Source organism: Triticum aestivum, chromosome 7A, assembly GCF_018294505.1.
Source record: "Triticum aestivum cultivar Chinese Spring chromosome 7A, IWGSC CS RefSeq v2.1, whole genome shotgun sequence".
Taxonomy (NCBI): domain Eukaryota; kingdom Viridiplantae; phylum Streptophyta; class Magnoliopsida; order Poales; family Poaceae; genus Triticum; species Triticum aestivum.
In genome coordinates, this window is record NC_057812.1 from 622864042 (window position 1) to 622882031 (window position 17990).

The following is a 17990-nucleotide window of genomic DNA, read 5'->3' on the forward strand; positions in this document are numbered from 1 at the left end:
CAGCGTGATGATGCATTGGCTCCCTCTGCTGCTGTCTTTGAGTTGTTTTGCTTGAGTTCCTTGTATCCGTCGCTCTGTTTTTTCCTCTACTTTTTGTTGTAAGCGATTGACCTTGTAATTCTGACCGGTTGATGGCTTTGTTAATTCAAAGTCGGGGTCTTCTTGAGCATTCGTTCTAAAAAATGACTAGACATGCGGTTAAGAGTAGCTTTGTCAGATGGGAGTGAAAAACGTGTGATGGTATTACTATAGCACTGTAACATTTTTCAAAACAAAAAATTAGACAAATGGAAAAATGGATGATAGAGCTAGGATGAGCAAACCAACATGAGTGTGGCAAAGTCCAAGAACCAAGCAGTGCAAGGAAACAGATGTCAACGTGTGTCTTTTGCCTTCCCCATGATTACGTACAGCTGGTAGCCATTTGCCAACCGCATGCACGCACATCGCCACCGTAGTACGTCCGCCCGCGTCGCCTTCCTTCTGCGCCCCGGCCGTGCGCAGACGCAGGCGCAGGCCAATCACAGGATTGCCGTGCGTGCGTGCTCCGCGACACCAGGCAATGGTCGCCGCTGCTCCGGGGAAATACATACACTGTGCGTAGGTCCGGCCGGTCGAGGTAGGCTGAGGCCGGCGCGGGCATGAATGCGACGCATGAATGTCGCACCTGCCAAATGATGGAATAAACAGTAATTTCAGTGCCATCACTGTGCATCGCGAGAATCGATGGAATGAGTAGAGCAGGTGGAGAGACATGATTTGAATTTTCTGGACGATATTTTAAAGACCCCTGCCCAGGATCCATCGAATTTGGCTTTGGGTCGAGAGGGCCACGTTGTCCTGTAGTACGTGCGTGTGCGTGTGCATGCAGAAGGTCACAGACGCCGCCAGTGCGGGAGGCTAGCTACATGCAGCAAGGTGCCAACGGAGACGCGACGAACCACCGACCACGCGTCGGTGTGGGACTGAGCTCGGCCCCGTCTCCGGCGCCCGTACCACGAATGAGATAAGGTGTGGACCCAGATTGAGATAAGCGAGGCCGGCCTAGGCTGCACTGCGAAGGTCTGCACAACGAACACGAAGGACCCCGGAGCAGCGAGGCGACCACAGCACGCGCCGGCCGGGCGGCTTCCGGCGCGCTCTATCACGAGGCCACGCGGCCGGCGATGCGCATGCACGGAGCCGTCCCGGGAGTGTCACGACGCGCCGGCACAGCTGTCTGGGCAGGGCGCCACGAGATCGGCCGTGCGCGCGTGGCCAGAGCGGAGCGCCCTCAGCCAGCCAGCTCCATCGAAAACGCGAGCGTATCCGGTATTACCGCGCGCGCGTGGCCAGAGCGGAGCCAGCGTGCAGCATATGGGCGATGCACGTCGGCTTCGTCGTCCATATGGGCTGGTCCCCGTGCATGGTCACCGCAGAGATCACGCGTGAGTACGTACGTGACCCATCTCGACTTGGTCACGGCCCGCTCAGACCGGCCGCTGGCCGGTTCGAGCGTGTTCATAAACCACAATTCACAATGCAGGTCTGTTAAGGAGGCTGTACTACTACTACTGCTACTGTCTTCTGGAGTCACACTTACGCATGCTGATGTGATGATTAACGCAGCCCCTGAACCGGCCGGACGCGTTCAAGATCAATCAAGGCGTGCCGGATGAGCGCATCTCATGCGCCGACAGGGGTCTAAATCCCCAACGCCAGGCTTGCTCAACGGCGACCCAGGGAGCAGTGGTACCAGCGTCACCTTTCATGTCCACTTGAATTCGCTACACCGGCACCATCGATCCGTTGCATGCTCCTTCGAATTTTGCCATGGTCTCTCCCGCTGGCTGTGCCGATCGAGTGAGCTGGCAAAGGACGATTAGTCAGGTGGCCTCCGATCTCATTATATTGACCACACCCTTTTCGTGCATTCATGTTTCATGGGATACCATCAGCAGCTAGCCACAAGTCTATTGGGCTCGTAGGCTACAAGTGTTAACTTGTACGCAGTAGCATCGAGGAACGAAAAGAGGACTTTTGAATATCAGACAAGGTGTTGGAATTTTATCTATTTATTTATATGGGTCAGCCTAATAGCAGTTTCAAAAATTCTTAATAAATCATAGAGGCCCACGCAGCCTATTCATGCAAGACAAGAGGTGGAACTAAAGTTTAGTCCCACATTGCTACTTTAGAGGAAGTTGGACCTCTTTATAAGAGAGGTTCTTAACATCCGCACAACGAGTATACGAAAGGTCACGCGGGAGCTGAAACGTTTTTCTGTTTGTTTCGTCTCCCTCGTTAACCTGAAGGCACAAGCTTTTCAGAAAATGGGTACTCTGTTTAAGACTGCTCTCTTGAGTGTTCTATGATTACAGGATGACTGAAGAGCGCTCTGTGGTTGAGCAGGCTCATGAGATACAGTCATTTGCTAGAGAACTTGAGCACTTCAATTGTATTCTACCGGACAAGTTTGTTGCCGGAGGTATCATCACTAAGCTTCCTCCTTCGTCATAAGAGGCAGGCGTTTTTCGTTCCGGATCTCATTGATACTTTTGATGTGGAAGAAAAGACAAGAGCAAAGGACACACGTGCTTGAGGTATCGAGGGAAGATCTAGTGCCAATCTGGTACAGAAGAAAAACTTCCGGCCCCACAAATTCAAGAACAAGGAAAAGTTTGATGGGAAGAATAAGGTTGTACAACACACGAACTTCAAGAAGAAGAATGACAAGAAGAAAGGTGTTTCTCATGTGTGTGGAGATCCTGATCATTGGGCTCCTAGTTGCCCTACTCACAATGACAAGCGTCATCTTGGGAAAGGCGACAAGACCGCTAATGTTGTCATTGGAGACACTGACATAAAGGATGCTGGGTATGGTATATTTCCCACTATTCTTTCAGTATGTCATTCTCCTGATTGGTTATTTGACACGGGTGCTAATGTGCATGTATGCGGTGATATTTCCATGTTTTCGTCTTATCAGACCGCAGGGACTTCCACCGTGCTGATGGGCAACGATTCAAGTGCTTCTGTTCGTGGTGTTGGCACGGTCAATCTGAAGTTTACTTCGGGGAAGATCGTGCGGTTGAAGAACATGCACTATGTCCCCTCTGTCAATAAAAATCTTGTTAGCGGATCTCTTCTGTGTAGAGATGGCTACAAGCTTGTCTTTCAGTCGAATAAATTTGTAATATCCAAGTATGGAACTTTTGTTGATAAAGGCTATGAGTCAGGAGGCCTGTTTCGTTTATCCTTATCAGACGTTTGCAATAAAGTTGTTAATGATGTGTGCAACAATAGTGAATCAAATGTGTGGCATTCACAGCTTTGTCATGTTAATTTTGGTTGCATGTCGCGACTAGCGAAATTAAACTAAATCCCTAGTTTCACCACTATCAAGAGATCTAAGTGTCAAGTGTGTGTGCAAGCTAAGCAACCTCGTAAGTCTCATGTGACTGCGGAAATGAGAAATCTTGCACCACTAGAGCTCATACATTCAGATCTATGTGAAATGAATGGTGTTTTGACAAAAGGTGGAAAGAAGTATTTTATGACGTTAATTGATGACTCCACTAGATAATATCATGTGTATCTTCTGAAATAAAAGGATGAGGCTTTGAACTATTTAAAGATCTATAAAGCTGAAGCGGAAAACCAACTTGATCGAAAGATCAAGAGGCTTAGGTCCGATCGTGGTGGAGGGAATTTCTCAAATGAATTTGATTCCTTTTGTGCGGAACATGGTATAATCCATGAGAGGACGCCTCCCTATTCACCTCAGTCAAATGGGGTGACCGAAAGAAAGAACCGTACTCTAACTGATTTGGTTAACGCCATGTTAGACACATCGGGTCTCTCCAAGGCATGGTGGGGGGAGGCGATATTGACAACATGTCATGTTCTAAACCGAGTTCCCACAAAGAACAAAGAGATAACTTCATTCAAGGAATGGGAGAAGAAAAGGTTAAAACTCTCTTATCTACGAACCTGGGGTTGTTTGGCGAAAGTCAATGTGCCAATTCCAAAGAAGCAAAAGCTTGGACCAAAGACTGTGGATTGTGTTTTCCTGGGATATGCTTTTCATAGCATTGGTTATAGATTCTTGGTTGTAAAAACTGAGGTACCTAACATGCATGTCAGTACGATTATGGAGTCGAATGATGCAACTTTCTTTGAAGATATCTTTCCCATGAAGGATATGGTTACCTCATCTAATCAGGAGATGCCTAGTTCATCGAATCAGGAACCAGTTACAATTACTGAACCTGCCATTTCGATGGAACACTTTAAAAATCCTGTGGAGGAGAACAATGAAGTCCCTACTAGGAGCAAGAGACAAAGGACTGCAAAGTCCTTTGGTGATAATTTTCTTGTGTATCTCATAGATGACACTCCTAGTTCTATTTCAGAGGCCTATGCATCTGAAGATGTTGACTACTGAAAGGAAGTGGTTCATGAAGGAAATATGCCATAGAGGCAATAATAAAGTTGTTATTTATATTTCCTTATATCATGATAAATGTTTATTATTCATGCTAGAATTGTATTAACCGGAAAGTTAGTACATGTGTGAATACATAGACAAACAGAGTGTCCCTAGTATGCCTCTACTTGACTAGCTCATTAATCAAAGATGGTTAAGTTTCCTAGCCATAGACATGTGTTGTCATTTGATGAACGGGATCACATCATTAGAGAATGATGTGATGGACAAGACCCATCCGTTAGCTTAGCATAATGATTGTTTAGTTTTTCTGCTATTTCTTTCTTCATTACTTATACATGTTCCTCAGATTATGAGATTATGCAAGTCCCGAATACCAGAGGAACACCTTGTGTTCTATCAAATGTCACAATGTAACTGGGTTATTATAAAGATGCTCTACAGGTGTCTCCTATGGTGTTTGTTGAGTTGGCATAGATCAAGATTAGGACTTGTCACTCCGTGTATCGGACAGGTATCTCTGGGCCCTCTCAATAATGCACATCACTATAAGCCTTGCAAGCAATGTGTCTAATGAGTTAGCCATGACATCATGCATTACGGAACGAGTAAAGAGACTTGCCGATGACGAGATTGAACTAGGTATGATGATACCGACGATCGAATCTCGGGCAAGTAACATACCGATGACAAAGGGAACAACGTATGATGTTATGCGGTTTGACTGATAAAGATCTTCGTAAAATATGTAGGAACCAATATGAGCATCCAGGTTCCGCTATTGGTTATTGACCGGAGATGTATCTCGGTCATGTCTACATAGTTCTCGAACCCGTAGGGTCCGCACGCTTAACGTTCGATGACGATTTGTATTATGAGTTTCGTGTTTTGATGAACCGAAGTTTGTTCGGAGTTCCGGATGAGATCACGGACATGACGAGGAGTCTCGAAATGGTCGAGACATAAAGATTGATATATTCGAAGGTTACGTTTGGACACCGGAATGGTTTCGGATAGGTTCGGGCATTTTCTGGAGTACCTGGGGGTTACCGGAACCCCCCGAGGGATTAATGGGCCACAAATGGGCCTTAGTGGAGAAGAGAGAGGGCCGGCCAGAGGTGGCGCCCCCCTCCTTCCTTATCTTCTCTCATCTTTCCCTTCTTCTCCTACTTGGACTAGGAAAAGGGGGGGGGGCGAATCCTACTTGGACTAGGGGTCCAAGTAGGACTCCTCCCATGGCGCGCACCCTCCTAGGGCCGGCCTCCTCTCCTCCCCCTTTATATACGTGGGGAGGGGGCACCCCAAAGACACACAAGTTGATCTTTTAGCCGTGTGTGGTGCCCCCCTCCACAGTTAGACACCTCGGTAATATCTTGTAGTGCTTAGGCGAAGCCCTGCGCTGGTAACTTCATCATCAGCGTCACCACACCATCGTGCTGACGGAACTCTCCCTTGGTCTCAACTGGATCAAGAGTTCGAGGGACGTCATCGAGCTGAACGTGTGTTGATCGCGAAGGTGTTGTGCGTTCGGTTGGATCGTGAAGACGCTTGACTACATCAACCGCGTTACTAAATGTTTCCCCTTTCGGTCTACGAGGGGACGTAGACACACTCTCCCCTCTCGTTATTATGCATCTCCTAGATAGATCTTGCGTGATCGTAGGTAATTTTTCGAAATACCACGTTCCCAACAGTACGTATTGAGATGGATTCCATCTTGGCAAATGAAACTTGGGAGATAACTGAGCGTCCTTATGGGTGCAAACCTATAGGGTGCAAATGGATATTCAAGAAGAAGCTTAGGCCTGATGGTACTATCAAAAAGTACAAGGCACGGCTCATGGCCAAGGGTTATACCCAAAAGGAAGGTGAAGACTTATTTGATACCTACTCACCTATGGCTCGACTAACCATTATTTGAGTACTACTTTCTCTAGCGGCCTCACATGGTCTTCTTGTTCATCAAATGGATGTTAAGATTGCTTTCCTAAATGAAGAGTTGGATGAGGAAATTTACATGGAACAAGCAGATTGGTTTGTACTAGATGGTCAAGAAGGAAAAGTGTGCAAGTTGTTGAAGTATTTGTATGGACTTAAGCAAGCACCCAATCAGTGGCATGAGAAGTTTGAAAGAACTTTAACAACTGCAGGCTTCGTTGTAAGCGAAGCTGATAAATGCGTGTACTATCGCCATGGTCGGGGCGAGGGAGTTATTCTCTGCTTGTATGTTGATGACATACTGATTTTCGGAACAAATCTGAATGTTATTAAGGAGGTCAAGGATTTCCTATCTCGTTGTTTTGTGATGAAGGATTTAGGAGTGGCTGGTGTCATTATGAACATCAAGTTGTTGAGAGACGATGATGGTGGGATTACATTGCTTCAATCTCACTATGTGGAAAAGATCTTGAGTCGCTTTGGTTATAGTGACTGCAAGCCCTCTCCAACACCATATGATGCCAGTGTGTTGCTTCGAAAGAATAGAAGAATTGCTAGAGATCAATTGAAATATTCTCAGATTATTGGCTCGCTTATGTACTTAGCTAGTGCTACAAGACCTGGCATCTCTTTTGCTGTTAGCAAACTGAGTCAATTTGTCTCAAAACCATGAGTTGTGCATTGAAAAGCTCTAGAGAGAGTTTTGCGTTATTTGAAAGGCACTGCGAATTATGGAATTCACTACACTGGGTACCCAAAGGTACTTGAAGGGTATAGTGACTCAGATGCTAATGAGATAAAGGCCACGAGCGGATATGTATTCACTCATGGAGATGGCGTTGTTTCTTGGAAGTCTTGCAAGCAGACCATATTAACGAGGTCAACAATGGAAACAGAACTAACAAAACTAGATACAGCTACGGTCGAAGCAGATTAGCTTCGTCGGCTCTTGAATGACTTGCTGATTGTTGAGAAACCTATACCGGGTATCCTTATGAACTGGGACAATCAAACTGTGATCACAAAAGTGAGCAGCTCGAAGGATAACATGAAGTCATCAAGACACGTTCAAAGAAGGTTAAAGTCTGTCAGAAAAATGAAAAACTCTGGAGTTATTGCATTGGATTATATCCAAACATCTAAGAATCTGGTAGATCCTTTTACTAAGGGCATGTAATGTGATAGATAATGCATCGAGGAGATGGGTATGAGACCCACAATATGAGTTGTTCACGCTGGTAACCTAATCTATGTGATCGGAGATCCCGTGAATTAGATGTGGAAGACAAGTTGTTGGTCAACTGAGAGGAGAGTATCCTTACTGTTAACAACACCACTCCATGAAGATGCAATACTCTCCTAAATCTGCATGGCAGGTTGATGTATATCTTAATGTGTTCTAAGTGGCTCATTGAAGAGGAGATGTTGTCCTGCAGAACATCTTTTGAAGAACGCACCTATATGAGTCTGAGTGTTAAACGTCGCAATCTATGAGAGTAGGGTTCTCTCTAGTAAACTCATGAAAGGTCTCGGAGTATGACGCATAAGCTCCACCCGCGGGGAAGACCCACGGTAGCCACATATCGGTGAGGGCTTTGTGTGAAGCTAGATTTGCAGAAAACTTGCAGTTCAAGGCCCAGTCCACTGTTTAAGTTGCTTACTAGTGTAGCATAGAGTTCTAGCTGGAAGTTCAACTTAAGAGTCTCCACTACAGTACCAGTATATAAAACAGTGTTTTGGCACTAAAAGCAAACTCTATGGATTGCTGGATTTTATCTATTTATGGGTCAGCCCAATAGCTGTTTCATAAATTGCTAATAAATCCTAGAGGCCCACGCAGCCCATTCTGTAAGGCAAGAGGTAGAACTAAAGTTTAGTCCCACATTGGTAGTTTAGAGTGAGTTGGACCTCTTTATAAGGGAAGTTCTTTCCCCACATGTATGAGGATGAGAACAAGAGGGACATCCACGCGCACTCCTCCTCCACCGCCCGCCTCGCCACATGATACGTCTCCAACGTATCTATGATTTTTGATTGTTCCATGCTATATTATATTCTGTTTTGGACATTATTGGGCTTTATTATACACTTTTATATTATTTTTGGGAACTTATTAACCGGAAGCCCAGCCCAGAATTGCTGTTTTTTGCCTATTTCAGAGTTTTGCAGAAAAAGAATATCAAACGGGAGTCCAAACGGAATGAAACCTTCGGGACGTGATTTTTGGAACGAACGTGATACGGAGGACTTGGACCCTACGTTAAGAAAGCAACCAGGAAGGCAGGAGGTAGGGGGCGCGCCTACCCCCCAGGCGCGCCCTCCACCCTCGTGGGGCCCATGTTGCTCCACCGACGTACTTCTTCCTCCTATATACACCTACGTACCCCCAAACTACCAGATACAAAGCCAAAACCCTAATTCCACCACCGCAACCTTCTGTACCCATGAGATCCCATCTTGGGGCCTTCCGCTAACGGAGCTCACGAGATTTCTATTTTGAGTTTTGTGTTGTGAAGTTTTCAAGTTTTGGGTAAAAGATTTGATGGATTATGGAACAAGGAGTGGCAAGAGCCTAATCTTGGGGATTACCATGGCACCCCAAGATAATCTAAGGACACCTAAAAGCCAAAGCTTGGGGATGCCCCGGAAGGCATCCCCTCTTTCGTCTACTTCCATCGGTAACTTTACTTGGAGCTATATTTTTATTCACCACATGATATGTGTTTTGCTTGGAGCGTCTTGTGTTATTTGAGTCTTTATTTGTTAGTTTGCCACAATCATCTTCGTTGTACACACCTTTTGAGAGAAACTCACATGATTTGATAATTATTAGAATACTCTATGTGCTTCACTTATATCTTTTGAGTTATATAGTTTTTGCTCTAGTACTTCACTTATATCTTTTAGAGCACGGTGGTGGATTTGTTTTATAGAAACTATTATCCTCGCATGCTTCACTTATATTATTTTGAGTCTTAAACATCATGGTAATTTACTTAAACGGGGAAATTAATCCTAATATGCTAGGCATTCAAGATTAGTAAAAAATTCTTATGAGTGTGATGAATACTAAGAGAAGTTTGATACTTGATAATTGTTTTGAGATATGGAGATGGTGATATTAGAGTCATGCTAGTTGAGTAGTTGTGAATTTGAGAAATACTTGTGTTGAAGTTTGTGATTCCCGTAGCATGCACGTATGGTGAACCGTTATGTGATGAAGTCGGAGCATTATTTATTTATTGATTGTCTTCCTTATGAGTGGCGGTCGGGGACGAGCGATGGTCTTTTCCTACCAATCTATCCCCCTAGGAGCATGCGTGTAATACTTTGTTTCGATAACTAATAGATTTTTGCAATAATTATGTGAGTTCTTGATGACTAATGTTGAGTCCATGGATTATACGCACTCTCACCCTTCCACCGTTGCTAGCCTCTCTAATATCGTGCACCTTTCGCCGGTATCATACACCCACCATATACCTTCCTCAAAACAGCCACCATACCTACCTATCATGGCATTTCCATAGCCATTCCGAGATATATTACCATGCAACTTTCCATCGTTCCGTTTACTATGACACGCTCCATCATTGTCATATTGCTTTGCACGATCATGTAGTTGACATTGTATTTGTGGCAAAGCCACCGTTCATAATTCTTTCATACATGTCGCTCATGCATCATTGCACATCCCGGTACACCGCCGGAGGCATTCACATAGATTCATATTTTGTTCTAAGTATTGAGTTGTAATTGTTGAGTTGTAAGTAAATAAAAGTGTGATCATCATCATTTTTAGAGCATTGTCCCAAGTGAGGAAAGAATGATGGAGACTACGATTCCCCCACAAGTCGGGATGAGACTCCGGACTAAAAAAAGAGGCCATAAAAAAAGAGAAAAGACCCAAATAAAAAATTACAGAAAAAGAGAGAAGGGACAATGCTACTATCTTTTTACCACACTTGTGCTTCAAAGTAGCACCATGATCTTCATGATAGAGAGTCTCCTATGATATCACTTTCATATACTAGTGGGAATCTTTCATTATAGAACTTGGCTTGTATATTCCAATGATGGGCTTCCTCAAAATGCCCTAGGTCTTCGTGAGCAAGCGAGTTGGATGCACACCCACTTAGTTCCTTTTGTTGAGCTTTCATATACTTATAGCTCTAGTGCATCCGTTGCATGGCAATCCCTACTCACTCACATTGATATCTATTAATGGTCATCTCCATAGCCCGTTGATACGCCTAGTTGATGTGAGACTATCTTCTCCCTTTTTGTCTTCTCCACAACCACCATTCTATTTCACATATAGTGCTATGTTCATGGCTCACGCTCATGTATTGCATGAAGATTGAAAAGGTTTGAGAACACCAAAAGTATGAAACAATTGCTTGGCTTGTCATCGGGGTTGTGCGTGATTTAAATACTTTGTGCAGTGAATATAGAGCATAGCCAGACTATATGATTTTGTAGGGATAACTTTCTTTGGCCATGTTATTTTGAGAAGACATAATTGCTTAGTTAGTATGCTTGAAGTATTATTATTTTTATGTCAATATTAAAATTTTGTCTTGAATCTTTCAGATGTGAATATTCATACCACAATTAAGAGAATTACATTGAAATTATGCCAAGTAGCATTCGACATAAAAAATTCTATTTTTATCATTTACCTACTCGAGGATGAGCAGGAATTAAGCTTGGGGATGCTTGATACGTCTCCAACGTATCTATAATTTTTGATTGTTCCATGCTATATTATATTGAGTTTTGGACATTATTGGTCTTTATTATACACTTTTATATTATTTTTGGGACTAACCTATTAACCAGAGGCCCAGCCCAGAATTGCTGTTTTTTGCCTATTTTAGAGTTTCGCAGAAAAAGAATATCTAAGAAAGTCCAAACGGAATGAAACCTTCGGGAACGTGATTTTTGGAACGAACGTGATCCAGAGCACTTGGACCCTACGTCAAGAAAACAACCAGGAAGGCACGAGGTAGGGGGGCGCGCCTACCCCCCTAGGCGCACCTTCCACCCTCGTGGGGCCCATGTTGCTCCACCGACGTACTTCTTCCTCCTATATATACCTACGTACCCCCAAACTACCAGATACGGAGCCAAAACCCTAATTCCACCGCCGCAACCTTTTGTACCCGTGAGATCCCATCTTGGGGCCTTTTCCGGAGCTCCGCCAGAGGGGGCATCGATCATGGAGGGCTTCTACATCAACACCATAGTCTCTCCGATGATGTGTGAGTAGTTTACTTCAGACCTTCGGGTCCATAGTTATTAGCTAGATGGCTTCTTCTCTATTTTTGGATCTCAATACAATGTTCTGCCCCTCTCTTGTGGAGATCTATTCGATGTAATCTTCTTTTTGCTGTGTGTTTGTTGAGACCGATGAATTGTGGGTTTATGATCAAGTTTATCTATGAACAATATTTGAATCTTCTCTGAATTCTTTTATGTATGATTGGTTGTCTTTGCAAGTCTCTTCGAGTTATCAGTTTGGTTTGGCCTACTAGATTGATCTTTCTTGCAATGGGAGAAGTGCTTAGCTTTGGGTTCAATCTTGCGGTGTCCTTTCCGAGTGACAGTAGGGGTAGCAAGGCACGTATTGTATTGTTGCCATCGAGGATAACAAGATGGGGTTTATATCATATTGCATGAGTTTATCCCTCTACATCATGTCATCTTGCTTAAAGCGTTACTCTGTTCTTTTGAACTTAATACTCTAGATGCATGCTGGATAGCGGTCGATGGGTGGAGTAATAGTAGTAGATGCGGGCAGGAGTCGGTCTACTTGTCTCGGACGTGATGCCTGATGAAGCCATGTACCTAGGGTAGGGGCACGGACCTGTCCAAGGAGCCCAACCCTAGGACATCCCTAGGAGAAGTCACCTTTCAATCGACTTGAAGGTATCCCACTCGACGGATTCAAGACACTCGACTAGAAAGCTATCACTCGACCATGAAGCCAACCACTCGACCGCCAGGAGACCTATAGTCACTCCGCAGGCAAACGGTCAGCTGTTAAGTAGTCTTTATGGTCATTATAGCACTTTATTAGGGGCGTTACCAGTAACGCCCGACCTTAAATGTACCTGAAAACCCTGCATTACTGAGGGCAGGAGGGGGTCGGTGAACTCTATATAAGCCACCCCCTCCTCAGGATGAAGGGTTCGCACCCCTGTTATTCACACGCCAGTAATCCAGTCGACCGCCTCCGGGCACCGAGACGTAGGGCTGTTACTTCCTCCGTGAAGGGCCTGAACTCGTACATCTTGGTGTGTTTACAACTTCCCAATAGCTGAGATCTAGCCTCTCCATACATACCCCCCTACATCACTGTCAGAGTTAGAACCACGACAGTTGGCGCCCACCGTGGGGCGGGAATCTTAGCGCCTGATTGGAGAAGTTGCGATTTTTCCGACCCCTTTGATCATGGTTTCGTGCGGAGTTTTGGTGGAGGGCTGCGAGATCCGCCTTGGCGCGCTCACGTTCATCGCCGACGACTCCGCCTGGCTTCAGGAGGCGCCACTCGACATCGACGCGCTCCCCGTCCGCGGTGCGATGCATTTCCGCGCATGCGTTCGTGGCGTCCTCCTGCGGCAGCCGTCGACCCAGTATCGGTCGGCCCCCGTATCGTCTCCCCACTCTATCTCCCACCGGTGCAAGCGCTCCGGTCGGTCGAGACTTCAGAGGTGGCTGAGGCATGTCGTGGCTCGCCAGCCGGCCTCCCTGCAAGTCGCGGCAATCGAGCCCGACGAATCCCTCTGCGGCCTGTTCGACCTGTCGACTGGCTCCGCGGAGACCGCATCCGAGTGCGACAGCAGCGGCCCAACGGCTGAGATCCTGGTGGTCGATGGAACACACAGTCCTCCCGGTTTCCCTCGCGCTGATGGAGGCGCGGGTGGGGGCGACCCGTTGCGTCCCCACGATGAGTATCTCCCCGAACCTCTCACGTCATTACAGCAAGAGGAGCTTCGCCGCCGGAACACAGACGCACTCCGCACTCCTATCATCGAAGAGTCCCCCGAGGCCCGGGCCTTGGAGGACGCGCGCTTGGCTAATTTGGCCGAGCGCACTCGACTGGAAAATCTCCAGCGAGCACTCGACGAGCAAGCGCGTCAGCGAACTCCCGAGTCTAGTCGACGCCAGCTCTTCCCGCCGACGCAGGTATACCGAACCCCAGTTCAGAATTTGGCCGCCGTGGCCCGTATAGCAGAATCGATTCAGCCCTCCCAGTCAGAGGCTGGCAGGGGCTTGTTACAGATCAGAGCGTTGCTCCGGGCGGCGGGAAACCAGAATTCTGCTGTTTCTCAGTCGCGGAATAGGATCCACAGTCGATCCGTTGCAACAGATACAGTCCAGTCGGCTCACAGCCCGTGGTCGCCCCCGAGGCGTGAGGGACGTGGCGACCGGCATGATCAGTATAGAAGGAATGAGCGGTATGATCACCGATCCGATCGTGATGATCGACGTCGAGTGCCAACCCCTCCCCCGAGGAGTGGGTCATATGCGCCTCGACATCGAGATGACAGGCGCCCTCATAGCGTTGGGCAGAGGATTCCCGTCGACCCTAGGGACCCAGGCTTTGACGCGAGATCTGTCCTCGTTCAAGGCTTGGTCGACAGGAACAGGGCTCATCGGGAAGGCCAGAACAAAGATGCGCCCGCCAGCAGCAGAATACGTGTTTCAGGGCCAGAGTGTTTCAGTCGAGCCATCAGGGCCGCGGTGATTCCTCCCAACTTTTGGTTGGCGACTGGAGTCAGCAAGTTCACCGGTGAGTCTAAGCCTGACACTTGGCTCGAAAATTACTGAGTGGCTGTACAAATCGGCGGTGGCAATGATGAGGTGGCTATGAAGCATTTGCCTCTCCTGTTAGAGGGCTCGGCCAGAGCGTGGCTGAATCAGTTAGCACCCAGCAGCATCTACACTTGGGAGGACCTCTCTCGAGTGTTTGTCACAACCTTTGAGGGAACATGCAAGCGACCCGCAGGCCTTACAGAATTGCGGTCTTGCGTGCAAAAGCCGAGTGAAACTCTGAGGGATTACATCCAGAGGTGGATCACTTTGCATCACACAGTTGAGAACGTACCGGATCACCAAGCAGTTTGTGCCTTTAAAGAAGGCGTCAAGAACAGAGAGTTGAGCCTGAAGTTCGGTCAGACCGGAGAAATGTCCCTGAATCGGATGATGGAAATTGCCACCAAATACGCTAACGGAGAAGATGAAGATCGACTCCGGAGTGGCAAGCAGAAAGCAGTCGCCCAGGAAACCAGAGGCAATTCCAGTCGGAAGCAGAAGCGGAAGGCCGAGCCAGCCGCCCCTGGGGAGGCCCTGGCCGCAACCCAGGGAAATTTCAAGGGAAAACCCAAAGGCCCCTGGAAGCCCAAGAAAGTCAAGGATCAAGATGGAAATGATGTTTTGGATCTGCCATGTCACATCCACACCAAGAAAGATGAGGAGGGTAATTTTATTTACCCAAAGCATACCACTCGACAGTGTCGGCTCCTGATCCAGCAGTTTCAGGGCAAACAGTCCAAAGATAAGGAAAAAGAGTCGGACAGAGTTGAGGACAAGGAAGATAGTGACGATGGATACCCCCAAATCAATTCCACCCTGATGATTTTTGCTGATGTCGAAAGCAAAAGTCAACTGAAAGTCATTAACCGTGAGGTGAATATGGTTGCTCCGGCAACACCCAGTTATCTGAAGTGGTCTCAGACTGCCATCACATTCGAGCAGTCTGGTCACCCTACGCACATTGCCACCCCTGGGAGGCAAGCTTTGGTGGTCGACCCAGTTGTCGAAGGCACTCGACTGACCAAAGTCCTGATGGATGGTGGCAGTGGCCTGAACATATTGTATGCTGAAACATTGAAAGGAATGGGCATTCCGATGTCCAGGCTCAGTACCGGTAACATGAGCTTCCACGGAGTCATTCCTGGAAAGAAAGCCGAATCACTCGGCCAGATCACTCTTGATGTGGTTTTCGGTGATTCAAAGAATTACCGCAAGGAAAAGTTGACATTTGAGGTTGTGGACTTCCAAAGTGCTTATTATGCTATTATGGGCCGGCCAGCTTATGCACGCTTCATGGCTCGACCATGCTATGTGTATCTCAAGTTGAAGATGCCCGGCCCCAGAGGTGTGATCACCGTTACCGGCAATCGGAAGAAAGCAGAAGAGTGTTTTTAGAAAGGATCGAAGATTGCTGACGCTTAGATGGCAGTTGTTGAGCTACAAGAGTACCAGAAGACTGCTGATCCGAGTGAATTGTTACGAGCCAAGAAGCCTGCTTCAGAATCTGCTTTTCAGTCGTCCGGTGAAACTAAGCTAGCCCACATTCACCCGACCGACCCCGACGCTGCTCCGACTCACATCTCGACGACGCTCGACTCCAAATAGGAAGAAGCGCTCATCCAGTTCCTCCGTGAGAACTGGGACGTCTTCGCATGGAAGCCTTCTGACATGCCTGGAGTTCCCAGGGGGCTGGCTGAGCACCGTCTACGAGTCGACCCGAAGTTCAAGCCTGTGAAAGAACATCTTCGACGGTCCGCCGTCCAGAAGAGGAAAGCTATTGGCGAGGAGGTGGCTCGGCTCTTAGCAGCGGAGTTCATCCGAGAGATTTACCACTCCGAGTGGCTCGCCAATGTTGTCATGGTCCCCAAAAAGGACAAGTCACTTCGCATGTGCATTGACTTTAAACACATCAATCGGGCCTGCCCGAAAGATCATTTCCCTCTCCCCCGCATCGACCAGGTAGTGGACTCGACCGCGGGGTGTGAGCGTTTGTCTTTTCTAGATGCTTATTCAGGGTACCATCAGATCCGTCTGTATGGACCCGACGAGATCAAAACGGCTTTCATCACCCCATTTGGGTGCTTCTGTTATGTCACCATGCCCTTCGGCCTCAAGAATGCTGGAGCCACGTTCATGAGGATGATTCAGAAGTGTTTACTCACTCAGATCAGTCGGAACGTAGAAGCATACATGGATGATATTGTGGTTAAGTCACGGAAAGGTTCCGACCTACTGACTGACCTTGCCGAAACCTTTGCTAACCTCAGGGGATACGATATCAAGCTCAATCCATCAAAGTGCACATTCGGAGTTCCAGGTGGAAAGTTACTCGGTTTTCTCGTTTCCGAACGAGGAATCGACGCCAATCCCGAGAAATTGGCACCATACTCCGGATGAAGCGCCCTGTGCGTGTACACGATGTCCAGAAACTTACAGGTTGCTTGGCCGCTCTAAGTCGATTCATTTCTCGTCTCGGTGAAAAGGCGTTGCCTCTTTACCGACTGATGAAGAAGTCTGACAAGTTCGAGTGGACTCCAGAAGCTGACGCAGCGTTTGCAGAGCTCAAAGCTCTGCTCTCCACCCAGCCGGTGCTTGCTGCCCCAATCAGTAAAGAGCCTCTGCTGCTGTACATTGCGGCCACGGGACAAGTTGTCAGTACAGTACTCACGGTCGAGCGGGAAGAAGAAGGAAAGGCCTTCAGAGTTCAGCGCCCAGTATATTATGTGTCTGAAGTTTTGACCCCTTCGAAGCAAAGATATCCCCATTACCAGAAGCTTGTATATGGGATCTACATGACCACGAAGAAGGTTGCACACTACTTCTCTGACCATTCCATTACAGTCGTCAGCGACGCTCCACTGTCAGAGATCTTGCACAACAGAGATGCAACTGGTCGAGTGGCTAAGTGGGCGATTGAACTCCTCCCCCTAGATATCAAGTTTGAAGCAAAGAAGGCTATCAAGTCCCAAGCAATTGCAGATTTTGTCGCCGAGTGGATTGAACAGCAACTCCCGACTCAAGTTCACTCGGAGCACTGGACCATATTCTTCGATGGATCTAAGATGCTGAACGGTTCCGGTGCTGGGGTAGTATTGATCTCCCCCCGAGGAGATAAGCTCAGATACGTTCTCCAGATTCACTTCGATTCCTCCAACAATGAAGCAGAATATGAAGCACTCTTGTACGGGTTGCGCATGGCCATTTCACTCGGCGTCCGGCGCCTCATGGTCTACGGTGACTCAGATTTGGTGGTTAATCAGGTGATGAAGGAGTGGGACGTCAGAAGCCCAGCTATGACTGGCTATTGCAACACAGTAAGAAAGCTAGAAAAGAAATTCGAGGGGTTAGAGCTTCATCACATCCCCCGACTGAAAAATCAAGCAGCAGATGATCTGGCAAAGATAGGCTCCAAGAGAGAAGCCATTCCCAGCAATGTGTTTTTGGAGCACATCCGCTCGCCGTCAGTCCAGGAGGATCCCTTCGCAGAAGAAGCCCCGCAACCGAAAAGTGCCACAGATCCGACTGAAGTCGAAATTCCTGCTGTGGTCGACCTAGTCATGGAGGTCTTGGCTATCACTCCTGACTGGACGGTACCATACATCGCGTATATCTTGAGGAAAGAACTCCCGGAGGACGAGGAAGAGGCTCGACAGATCGTCCGCCGATCCAAGGCCTTCACAGTCATAAAGGGACAGTTGTATAGGGAAAGCGCGACTGGAATCGGTCAGAAATGCATAACACCAGAAGAGGGTCAGATGATCCTTAATGATATCCACTCGGGGACCTGTGGTCACCATGCGTC